The sequence below is a fragment of the Miniopterus schreibersii genome (assembly GCF_964146895.1).
Source record: "Miniopterus schreibersii genome assembly, chromosome: 18".
Lineage (NCBI taxonomy): Eukaryota > Metazoa > Chordata > Mammalia > Chiroptera > Miniopteridae > Miniopterus > Miniopterus schreibersii.
Genome location: NC_138121.1, coordinates 26,752,810 through 26,765,193, shown reverse-complemented (window position 1 = coordinate 26,765,193; position 12,384 = coordinate 26,752,810). Strand labels below are relative to the sequence as shown.

Sequence of the window (12,384 nt, the reverse complement as noted above, 5' to 3'; positions counted from 1 at the left end):
GAAGTGGAGTCTATTTCCCCAATCCTTACCTCTGGGAGGGCCCTGTGACATGCTTTGACCAACAGAATGGAACAGAAGTGACTTGAGACTTCCAAGTCACGCCAGCTCCTGCTTTAGCCCTGTTGGGACACTCTCGCCATGGTTTGAAAATGCCAAGGGTGAAAGGCTTCTCGGCTGGGTGCCGCCACACCAGTAAGCTCAGGGGAGACCAGCTGAAGAATCTCCCAGTCTACCCACAGGATCGTGCGGAATAACAAGTCATCACTGTTTTAAGCCACTGAGTGTGAGTGTAGTTTGTTGTGCAGCAACGCTGACAAATACATCACTCTAGTCCATCTGTTCCTGTTCCGTGCATCTGTTTCCTCACCTAAAATCTGAGTTTGAAGTAGGTGGTCTCTAGTCCCTAACTCTCTGAAGCTACATTAATAAAACAGTGATAAAGGTGCCAAGTCAAGGTCCAGCAGCGAAGTCAAAATGGGTCAAAGTCAGAGCGGTGGTCATGGTCCTGGAGGTAGCAAAAGGGGTGCCACAGACAAGAAAAAGACATAGACCCTCCCGTGCCAACTAGAGTGGGGGAAAGAAGAAAACAAGGGGACCAGATGCTGCCAGCAAACTGCCACTGGTGACAACTCACACTCAGTGCTGGTTGAAATTATTGAAGTTAAGGAGAATTAAAGACTATCATCTCATGGAGGAAGAATTCAGTAGAAGTCAGGAACAAATGAAGCCTTTGGAAGAAAACAAGAAGAGGAAAGATCAAAGGTGGATGGTCTGAGGGGTCTCCAATGTCAGCAGGGACCTTGGAAGAGATCATTAATGACAATCACACCCTTGTGTCTGTATCTGTGGACTCAGAACACTGCATCAGCATTCTTTCATATGTGGACAAGGACCTGCTGGAAGCAGGCTGCTCTGTCCTGCTCAACCGCAGGTGCATGCTGGCTTTCGGGTTCTGATGGATGACACGGGTCCCTTGGTCACAGTGATGAAGGTGGAGAAGGCCCTGCAGGAGGCCTGTGTTGACGATGGAGGGTTGGGCAACCAAATCCAGGAAATTAAGGAATCTGTGGAACTTCCTCTCACTCATCCTGAATTTTATGAAAAGATGGGTCTAAATCCCCCTGAGGAGGTCATTCCCTATGGTCCACCTGGCACAGGTAAAATCTTATTAGTCAAAGCAGTAGCAAACCAAACCTCGGCCACTTGCTTGAGAGCGGTTGGCTCTGAACTTATACAGAAGTACCTAGGCCATGGGCCCAAACTCATTCAGGTTGCTGAACGAGTTGCTGAAGAATATGCAGCGTCCATCATGGTTATTGATGAAATTGATGCCACTGGGACAAAAAGATAGGACTCAAATTCCGGTGGTGAGAGAGAAATTCAGCGAACAGTGTTGGAACTGTTGAACCAGTTGGATGGATCTGAGTCAAGGGGAGACGTAAAAGGTATCACAGCCACACACCAAATAGGAACTTTGGAGCCAGCACTTATCAGACCAGGCTGCATTGACAGCAAGATCGAGTTCCCCTGCCTGGCAAAAAGACCAAGAAGAGCATCTTTCAGATCCACACAAGCAGAATGACGCTGGCTGATGACGTGACACTGGACAACTTGATCGTGGCTAGAGATGACCTCTCTGGTACTGACATCAAGACAATGTGTACAGAAGCTGGTCTGATGGCCTTGAGAGAACATAGAATGAAAGTAACTAATGAGTACCCAAAAATGTAAAGTACCCAAAAATGTAAAGAAAATGTTCTGTATAAAAAACCAAGAAGGCACCCTTGAGGGGCTCTATCTCAAGCAAACTACAATTGCCTTCAAGGAAATGGTGGGGAATGCCTGACCCCTTAGAGGAAGGAGTTTGGGGAAGTTGCCAGAGGAGCCCCGTTCCAGTTGATCTTCATTAGCAACACGTTCTGTGCACTGTGTACCTTTCTGAGCATCATGTGCAGTGCCCTCTTCCCAATAAAACATGCTCTTCCTAAAAAAAAAGCCAGGTCCAAGCGAGCAGCACTCAGGAATGAGCAGCGCCTCCTTGTGGCTGGAGTCTGTCCCATTCCAAAGTCACTGAGGAGGGCAGGAGTCTACTCCAGCCTTGCTCATGGGCGCCTGGGATGTAGCGCCAGACAGGCGAGCTCAGACGTTGGGGGACATGTCCTGCCTTCCCCATACCAGCTGCGTGCCCTTACTCAGAGATCCCTTTGACTGCCCTGAGCCTGTCTTCCTTTGCAAACCACAGATAGAAATCACTACCTCAAGGAGCTATTGTGAAGATTAAATGAGATATGTGAAGTACCTGGAGCCTACTCAGCACTGAAAATGGTAGTTACAATCCGCATACTTCAACGCAAAGATGCATGGAGATGCCCACTTCCAACAGGAAGGAGAAAGAATGAGGGTGGGAAGCAGAGGACAAGAAGACAGGTGACTTTGATCATGGCTACAACCTAAATATTACTGCTAAGTGCAGAAGGGCTTGAGGGGAGACAGAAGGGAAATTGGAGTGAACCCTCCCTTGCTTTGTATGGATTAGTGCAAACATTGTAGTAAGTCGCTCTGCAGGATGCTCATGTTGGCTGCACATCCCTCGGGCCATAAATCAATGGCCCGGGCCTCCCCATCTAAGCCAATGGGTGCTTTCAAGAGCAGCAGTCCCAGGTCACTTTACCTCCCGTCGTTGGGTCATTCTATTTTTTCCTAGTGCTTCTCTAAACTCTTAACTTCCCCATTGCAGGGTCTCATTGAGTTGACCTCTGACTTCAGGCTCATTTCCAGAAGTGTTTAGATTCTCTGTTGTGGAAGTCTGTTTCTTTAAAGTAAATATTTAATTGCCCCTTTAATTCTCACCTTTTCTGTCTGTATGAGGGGATCCCACAGAAGCTGCAAGCGCTTCCTGACAGCATTTGACTCCCAAATTATAGCTGCCATTGAGGGCGCAAAGTCTCGATCTCTCTACCTAAATGTATGCATGTTGTGAAATCCAGGGTGTAGAGGGATGTTCAGAAAATAGCTTCTTGAACAGGGCTTCCTTCCTGTGGCCAGTTTCATGCAGACATGTCACAATTGCAGGGGGGAAAATGAAAGGTTAAAAAAATACACTGGATTTGCTGAAAAAGTTATTTCTTGTAAAAGCTTCTCCCTTCCACTTAGGGAGACATGAACAAGCATATTCTCTCTGGTTTTCTAACTTCGTAAAGGTAAAGAAAACCTCAGTTCAGCAAGGGTTCTGTGCCTAAGCCAGCAACCCTGTGCCCAGCCTAGGGGGTGGATCAGAGCTACTCCCCACTGACTACACTCATGGCCTGTCCACCACGTTCTATTTGGATACTTCTCATGACCCTGAAAAAAAGTAATGGGTTGGGTGGCTGGGTAAAAAAGGTGACTGGATTAATAATAAGTATAAATTGGTAGTTACAAACTAGTCACGGGACATAAAGTACAGCAGAGGGACTACAGTCAATTGCATTGTAATAACTATGTGTGGTGCCAGGTGGGCACTGGAAATATCAGAGGGGAGCACTTTGTAAAGTACATGTGATTGTCTAACTACTATGCTGTCCACCTGAAACTAATACAAAATAATATTGAATATAAACCGTAACTGAAAAATAAATTTTTTTAAGAAACACAATGAGCTATCATTATGTGTATATAACCTACGACCCACAATTCCACATCTAGTATACACCTGATAGAAACGCAAACTCCAGAATACAGGTCATGTATATAATTAAATATGTGTACACACATATACATATACATATACATATACATATACATATACATATACATATACATATACATATACATATACATATACATATAAAAAGGCAGCACTGTTTGTGATTTCCGAAGCCTAGGGTGGGGGAAACAGATGCCCATCAACATTGGAATAGATAAATCACTTGTGGCGTATTCATGCAAAGGACTAACATACAGCAATGAAGAGGAACAGTCTAGGGCTACATACAACATGGATGAAACTTTAAGAAAGTGTGGAAAGAAAGGGCCCAGTCCCATCCACCCTAAGAGTAAAAATATCAGTCTGGAAACAGAACTAAAATGTGAGGTCTGGGGGTGCACACGTAGGCTGTCAAAGTGAAGACAAATTAGGGAACTGATGGCCATCTCCCTCTGGCCAAAATCCTTTGAGGTGGGAATTCTTAATGTCCCTGTTCTGTAGACAGTGACACCCAGAGAGGCTGAGTGACTTGTCCAAGATGATAACCAGTGGGGGATGCAACTAGAACTTGAACTCGCCTCTCCTGTGGCAAACTCCACTTTGCTTCCCAATAAACCCCACTCCTGGAGAGACGATCCCATATTGTGGGGCTGAGGAGCCGAGAGGGAGCAAAGGATCCCATGCGAGAGGAGAGGAGGTCGGGTAGCAGGTGTAGGCCACACCCCTGGGGAACTTGGCAAGCAAAGGCACGAGAGCACGGGGCTGAGTGGAAAAAGGCTGGAGGGGGTGAATTCACAGAGGAGACCTACACGTGTGTGAGTGACAAGGACACGTGTGACCTGGTGCCACGAGGAGGCACTTCACACGCACTGTTCTTTTATGCCTCAACTGAGCCTGGTGCTCAGGATTGCTGCCCTTCCTCCCTCTTATCATGGAAGAGTCAGAGGTCCCAAGTGGCACACAAGTCCCCAGATGCAATAGAGCAAGAGGTTAAGGGCTCAGGCCCTAGGGTCAGGTGGACCTAGCTTTTAACCTGGCTCTGTGATGCCCAGCTTCGGTTTCCCACCTGTAAGACAGGATATCACTGGCAACCTCTCAGATACCCGTTACCTGCCGGATCCTGTTAGCTACTATTATTACTACTGCTACTATTAAATCGTAAGAACTAGCACTTGCATAAAAAGGATCGCTTGCATCTATAAAACATTTTACATGTGTCAGATAGTTTGTAAAAGTTTTGTAAGCGCAAGTCCATAATTTTTACTCCAATTCAAGCACCATTTTCACTCTATTAAGTCACTTCATTGGAAGAAGCAGTCTGTGGAAAGGAAGAAATTGAAGGTGCTTGAAAGTAAGGGCCTGGCTGAGAGCGCAAAGGCAGGCAGAAGCGCTGTGGTGGCCGTCGGGTGCAGCCAGGATCTGTCCCCGGGGCATGGAAGGGCATGCAAGGACACGAGGTCTACAGTGGAAACCCAGGGCATCGTTACTCCACCCAAATGTCCATTGAGAGCTTACTTCGCACCAAGCACTGCTCTGGGTGCTGAGCAAACAAAAGTGGAATATTTTATTAAAACTGCCAAAACTTTTCATACAATATTTCTTCACCGCAATCCCTGCGAGGGAGGTTGGAGTGACCCATTTTACAGATGAGGAAACTAAAACTGAGAGACGTTAAGCAGCTTGCCTGAGTTCAAAAAAGCCACAACTAGGAAATGACAGCCGGGCCTGTCTGCCCGAGCTTTCTCATAACACCAAGCTTCTCAACCTCTGAGACACGGCACAGGATGAGAGTAGCACCAGGCCCACGCTGAGAAAGGTCTGAAATGTTCTTTCATGCTCTATCAAAGCATGGTGTGCCCTCCCCACCCCTGAACCTTGCTGGGGGTGCAGAAGCATGCCCCAAAGAGAGACAGCAGGTTTTACGTATGAGGTGATAACAGCTGGGGACACATGCTCACCACCCAGATGTCCCCATGAACCTTACATTCCCTTTGCTCCATCAAATAGCTGTCCATCAGTCCTCCCTTGTCCATCCATCTACCCATCTTAGCTTTTTTGACACATCACAAGGTAGGATGCAGTCACCAGTACCCTTGACCTAACGCCTTAGTATGCATATTAACCTGTGCTTAACATCTGTGTATAGTTTTTTCTTTAGATGTAAAATTTACACATGATGACATGCATACATTTTCCTTATATAATTGCTGAGTTTTGACAAATGCACATACCTGTGCAACCCAAGCCCCTATCGAGATATAGACATTGCCCCGGCTGCGTGGCTCACTTGGTTGGAACTTCGTCCCATACACCAAGAGGTTGTGGGTTCGATTCCTGGTCAGGGCATATACCTAGATTGTGAGTTCGATCCCCAGTCGGAGCATGTATAGAGGCAACTAACTGTTCAATGTTCCTCTCTCTCTCCCCCACTTCCTCTCTCTCTAAAATTAATTAAAACATATCCCCGGGTGTGGATTAAGAAAAAAAAAGAGACAGACATTACCATCAACCCAGAAACTTCTTTCATGCCTTTTTCTACTCAATTCCTGCCCCCTCCCCACACACAGTGACTACTGTCCTGGTTTTTCCCACCACGTTGCGGACCTGTCAGCTCTAGAGCTTCATGAAAATAGAATCCCACAGTAAGCACACGCCTAGGCAGGGCTGCCTCCGCTCAGCGTAAAGCCGAGGTTCGTGCACGCTGCTGAGAACAGCTGTCATCTGTCCCTTTATGTCGCTGAGTTGCGTCCATTGTCCCAAGCACCACAGTTTGTTTCCCATTCTCCCAGTGATGGGCGCCTGGAATCTTCCCAGTTTTTTCTATTGGGAATAAGGTGCTCGGTCTGTTTTTGTGCCAACTGGCATGCCTTTAAGAGTAAAAGGGAGCGCCCTTAAAGGCCAGCCCTGGCCAGGTGGCTTAGTTGGTTGGAGCACCATCCCGGACACCGAAAGGCTGCGGGTTCGATTCCCTCTCAGGGCACATACCCCTCCCGGCTGCTGGCTCAGGCCCTGGTGGGGCACTTATGGAAGGCAGCCGATGGGTGCTTCTCTCTCACATCGATGTTTCGCCCTCCCTCTCACTCCCTCTCTCTCTCTCCCTCTCTCCCTTTCCCTCCTCTAAAATCAATAAAAGCATATCCTCAGGTGAGGATTTAAAAAAGAAAGAAAAAATAGAAGTCAGGCTACTACGCTGGGTAAGCTGGAAAGGCCCCACCGCCAGCACCCCCGGTCAGCACAGGGGGACCTCCGCGGGGCCCAGTTTCACCCTCTCACAGCAAGAACCCGCGAGTTCCAGCTCCCCGGGGCACCGATGTCCCTCCTGCCCTCCTCTGCATCCAGAGGGAACAGCCGGCTTCCCTGCAAATCTCCGAGTCAGGCCGCTTCTCCGCCTTAAGCAAGCAGCCTAGGCCCCCAACAGGTATCTGCTGACGCCTTTTCTTTCTTCTTTCATGCTAGTTTTCTGTAATATCAGATTTCCAGGTTCCCTTTGGCTGTCTGTAAAGTCTCCAAATCTTTTGTTTGCAGTGGAATCGTGTGTTTTTTCTAGTTCAAACATATCTTAGAGATCACCTGCTCCAGCTCAGGTCTTCTCGTGTGTCGCTCCTGTGATCCGGAATGTTCTCCCCGCCCCGCTCTCAAGCTGGCCAGCTGGCACTCCACTTAAATAACCAGGCTGCTGTGACCGCTGAATCTAAAGGCTGTCTCCCTGTCATCTTTCTCAGAGGACCTTGCTTTATGGCCCCTGCAACCATCCCAAGGAGCCAGGTCTGCTCGGCTGTCTAGACACACAGGACCTTGCAAATCACCTTTGGTGCCATCGCCTTTGGCCAAATCCTCAAATCAATGTCAGATTCTTGAAGCCCGGTCTGCAACTGCCCAGATGGAGGCTCTAGGTCCCAGGCAGTTTGAGTGACAAGCATGGGCCCAAGTTTCTACATTAGCAGATAAAACAGCCCCACCCCACCTGAAGTCCTCCTGAATTAGCTTCTAGTCTTCCTGAAACCTTGGGTTTGGGATCATCTTGAGCATGTCTTATATCCGCTGACACATCCAAAGCTCGGTGAGGGCGTAATTTTACATCTGACTGTTTTGTGATCCCGACAGTGTGTGGCCCAGCATGTCTTACCCATAGAAGGGTTTCCATAAATATTTGTGCAAGGAAGGGAAGGCAAGGACAGGGAGAGCAAGGGAGCAGCCTGGAAGGAAAACCACTGAAGACCAAGACCTCCTTCACAGATATTGTTTGTCTTGCCAATGTGTAAATATGAGGGTTCTAAGATTATACACTATTTTTTTCTTGATAGCAAGGCCTCAAGGGAAAGAAAAATGGGCCATAGAGCCTCAGTGAAAATTGGGATTCAGACAAATCGCCTGAAGGGACAAGTTCAGCACTGATGACCTTGGCACATAAAGCCTCCTTTGGGTTGAAAAGTGGTGTCCTGTGTTAAATGTGTCCAAAGAATGTTCAAGAACTTGGCCGGGCCAGGAGAGGAAATCCATGCTTCCTCATAGATCAGCAATGCGTGAGCAAAGTCTCCTTCAAACACATGTGGCCCCCTTGACATAGTTGTTCTTGACCCTTGACCGTGGACCTTTCTTGACCAACAAAGAGTATTGAAAAATGTGCAGGATTTACTTTTAGGGTAAACCTTTCTCAATAAAATGAGACACCCCCCACACACACATTCTTTTGTCAGCTCTCTGAAATTAAGAAGTGGGAAAGTTTTGGAAGCCGCACCAAGTGGGGAGTGTTAAGCCTGTCAGGTGAGGTCAGCAGCTAGACACAAGCGGGCTACACAGCCCAGAGCTCCAGCATGGCCATCAATCTCTCCTGCACCACATAGGAGTTAAACTCCGTTTGACCTTCAGAAACCCACAGGCGCATAAACAGTGTGAGATAGCACACGGCCCTGAGATATTTGCTCTGCAGGGGAGAGAGGCTGAGAACCTCAGAGAGGGAAGTGGCCTCTTCGTTTAAATAGAGCACGTCAGTCACTAAGTCCCAGGTTCCTCCCAACAGCAACTTTTCGCTATCTTATTAGAGCAAAAGTGTTCTTGGCTGCAGGAACATAGGTGGAAAGAGTGTAAGGAAGGGGCCAAAGTAATAATGCTCAGGCGCAGACAGAGCTCTGGATGCAACAGAGAGGCAGGAACATGCCTGGACAGCAAGCACGGTGTCCCGCTGCACACTGTCAGCAGCCAGAGGAACAGACACGTCCACAACCTGAACAACTAAAGGGGGTGGGACTCAGCATAGAAACCAACTGATTCACAAAAGACCTGGAATTATGTATTTCTAGTTGTAAAAACCCAAACTTGAAACATTAAAACCAATGATAGAATCAGTCTTTGCGCTGGAGGATCTAAGTGAAGATATGCCGCAGTGCGTTTTACATGTGCGATAAAAGAGTGATAAAAATTTGCCAGGCCGGTGTGGCTCAGTGGTTGAGTGTCAACCCATGAACCTGGAGGTCATGGTTCGATTCCCCATCAGGGCACATGCCCGGGTTGTGGGTCCGATTCCCAGTAGAGGGCTTGCAGGAGGCAGTCAATCTATGATTCTCTCTCGTCACTGAGGCTTCTATCTCTCTCTCCCTCTCCCTTCCTCTCTCTGAAATCAATAAAAACATATTTAAAGAAAAAAAAATAAGAAGTGATAAAAATTCAAACTGAATGTGGTGGCAGGTGAAAGGGGGCACCCGGATGCTGGGGTAACTCGTGTACATCTCTGTTGTAAGGACTTTGGGGGCCAAAAATAAAGCGTGGGGAGGGTAATGGGAGAGGTGCTGGGATTCTGGGGAGGTGTTTGGGAAGTTCCAAATGCCAAAACCCTGGTCATAAAGAGGCCAAAGAGGGCAGTTGAGGGAATCAGGACAATGTCACTGGGTAGAAGGGAGTTACTGCAGCAGGCCTGAGACTGCGATCCCGGAAAGGCCTGCTTCCAAGGTTGGCCCTCGGCTGACATCTGGGGACTTGGCTTTCTGGAGGGACCCCACCACTCCCAGAACTGATCGGAGTGGTCTCCTGTGCCTAAACTGTTTGTACAAACAGCATGATTGGTGCTGACCACTGGCTTTCCCCTGGGAGTCTGGGATTTTGCTGTGCCTGGCAGAGGGTGCTCACATAACCAGCCCCTGTAAAACCCTGGGCATTGAGTCCCTGTGGAGCTTCCCTGGTGGACAGCACTTCACACGTGTCATCACAGCCTGTTGCTGTGGAGTCCAGCCCGTCCTGTGTGACTCCACTGGGAGGGGACTCTGGGAGCTGGTGCCTGGTTCCACCTTTGCAGTGGCAAAGCCAGACCTGGAATCCAGGTCAACCTCATGCTTTCTCCACCAACCAAAAAATAAATAAATAAATCAGGACTCAGTTCCCCTCTTTGTTATGGGTTGAATTGTGTTTCCTGAAAAGACATATTGAAGTCCTGACCCTTGGTACCTGTGAATGGGACCTTATTTGGAACTAAGTTCTTTGCAGATGTAATGACGTTAAGAGGAGGTCAGAATGGATTAGAATGGCCCTAAATCCAAAGACTGGTGCCCTAAGAAGGAGACTGGACCCAGGCACAAGGAGAAGGCATGTGATGATGGAGACAGAATTGGAGTAATGCATCTACAAGCCAAGGAAAACAAGGACTGCAGCAGCCACCAGAAGATAAGAAAAAGGCAAGGAAGGATCCTCCCCTAGAGCCTCCGGAGGGCCAGGGCCTTGCCCTTACTTTCAGACTTTGGCCTTCAGAACTGGGAGAGAATATATGTCTCTTAAGCCGTCCAGTTTGCAGTACTCTGTCAGTGCGGCCCTAGGAAGCTCGTAACCAGCCTAAGTTGGTGTGGAGAGCTACAAGTAGAATGCATCTTGCTTCATCCAATGTAAGATCAAAGCTTTATCCACACTGCAGGGATTTCAAAGAGACTCCATGAAACTTTTCACTCTGTGTAGAAGGGAACCAATCGACTTTAGCAAACAGATTGGCTTGAGTCAGTTTTAAAATCAATCACCCGAACACGCAAACTACCGATCAGTCACTTCTGCTCTGGAGAGGAGCTTTGCAAAAGCAGGCTGACTCAGGTCAAGTCTGAATAGGTGGTGACAGGACATCCTTCCCTGGAAGGTGGGTTTGTTCTCGGTTATCAGAGGTCAGGGACGGGAGGGAGCAGCTATAAATACCCAGATTTCCTGCCATCAGCAGGGAGTAACCACAAGGGGCTGTTCACTCATGGGGAAAATATTTTGAAATTCTGTATGTTAGACTTGAAGGAAAAAAGCCTTTACCACCAAAGCTAGGGTGATTAAAAGTTCAAAGGCAGACGTTGGAATCTTACCACCACAGAGAGGATTTTAAGTCACGTACATGCCCAGGAGCACCAAAAAGCACAGGGCAGGGCCCCTGGCCCAGGGGGCTGGAGCCAAGGACACATGGAGGGGGAAAGGGACAAGGGGATGGATGATTCCCAACTCAATTTAGGGACATTTGTGATGGCCAGTCAGACCAAGGATTACCCTAACTGTTATCATGGGGAAGAATTCAGAACCCAGAGGCCCTGTGGGAATGCCATGTGAGGACACCAGGTCTCCCCAGTGGTTCTGGATTATCCAACAGGCAGAGGACACTGCTGGGTGTATATCCAGGTGTTAACCTTTATCTGGCCATGACCCATCTCCTGGATCCTGTGAGGATCCAGGGAGCACTGCAGGACCACCAAAGCTCCTGGTAGGTTCCCACACTCCAAAGACAGAGGAGTAGAAGCTGACTGCCCTCTCTTCCTGGGGATCCCGTGGGTTGGGACATGGAATTGAGTCCCTGGCCCTGCCCTGACCAGCATGCGAACATGGCTCATGGTCTCTGGGATCTAAGCCTATAAGGTGGCCAGGGGTGAATGTGCCTGCCCAGGCTGGGGAACATCTAGAAATGGATTTGGACACAGAATGCCTTTGGGGGAGGAAATGGCAAGAAAGTCTTGCCCCTGGGACTTAGGACTATTTCTTGCTTCCAACTTGTTGGTAAGAATTGTCTCTGAGTTAATCTGCAGGGAGGTTTGGGGGTTGACTTCCCTAGAACTGATAGTCCCTGTGGTCACCCGAGTTTTAGAAGTGGGCTGTGTGGCTGTGGCTGGCAGTTTGCAGGCCAGAATGGGAGGGCACAAAGAGACTTTGCTGAAAAGCATCCCCCTGCCCCCACTCACCACTCTGACTCTGCATCCGGATCCTTTCATGTGGCAGGGAGACCTTAGTAAGTGCCCTTCGAACCAGTCGTGGTCCCAGTCAGGGGTTCAGGGAGCACCGGTGTGAAAGGCCAGCACACGTGTTTCCCAGGACACCCTCCATGCGTGGCCCAGCCCTGTGTCTGCAGAGCTAAGGGACCGGCACCAGTGTCCACATTCTAGAGTTGGGGAGTGTGGTGAGGTGTCCTGTGTGCAGAAGAAAAAAGGCAGAGCAGGGGAGGGAGAAAGTCCTGAGAGGGGCCTTCACAGAGAAGTGGACTGAGTCAGCGTTTAAGCACCAGCTAGTGAGAGGGAGTTTATGCATTTTTCCCACTCGGTCCTCCCAGCTACCCTCTGCTGTAGATCTTACCAGCCAACTTTACAGAGGAGGCTCTGGGGGCTGAGGGGCTGGTGACTTGCCCAGTGATGACAGCACCCAGCTCAGGTTGGGCAGCCCTCAGACCCCCGCCCACCCCTGCACCACACAGCCTTCTGAGA

At 48.7% G+C, this 12,384-nt stretch overlaps 1 pseudogene across 1 annotated transcript; it reads left to right on the top strand.

The window, feature by feature from the left end:
- Window positions 1–474: 474 nt before the first annotated feature.
- On the top strand, window positions 475–1,846 carry LOC308548056 (26S proteasome regulatory subunit 4 pseudogene; annotated as a pseudogene). Its single transcript has one exon. The product of its transcript is annotated as a 26S proteasome regulatory subunit 4 pseudogene (transcript).
- Window positions 1,847–12,384: the final 10,538 nt, after the last annotated feature.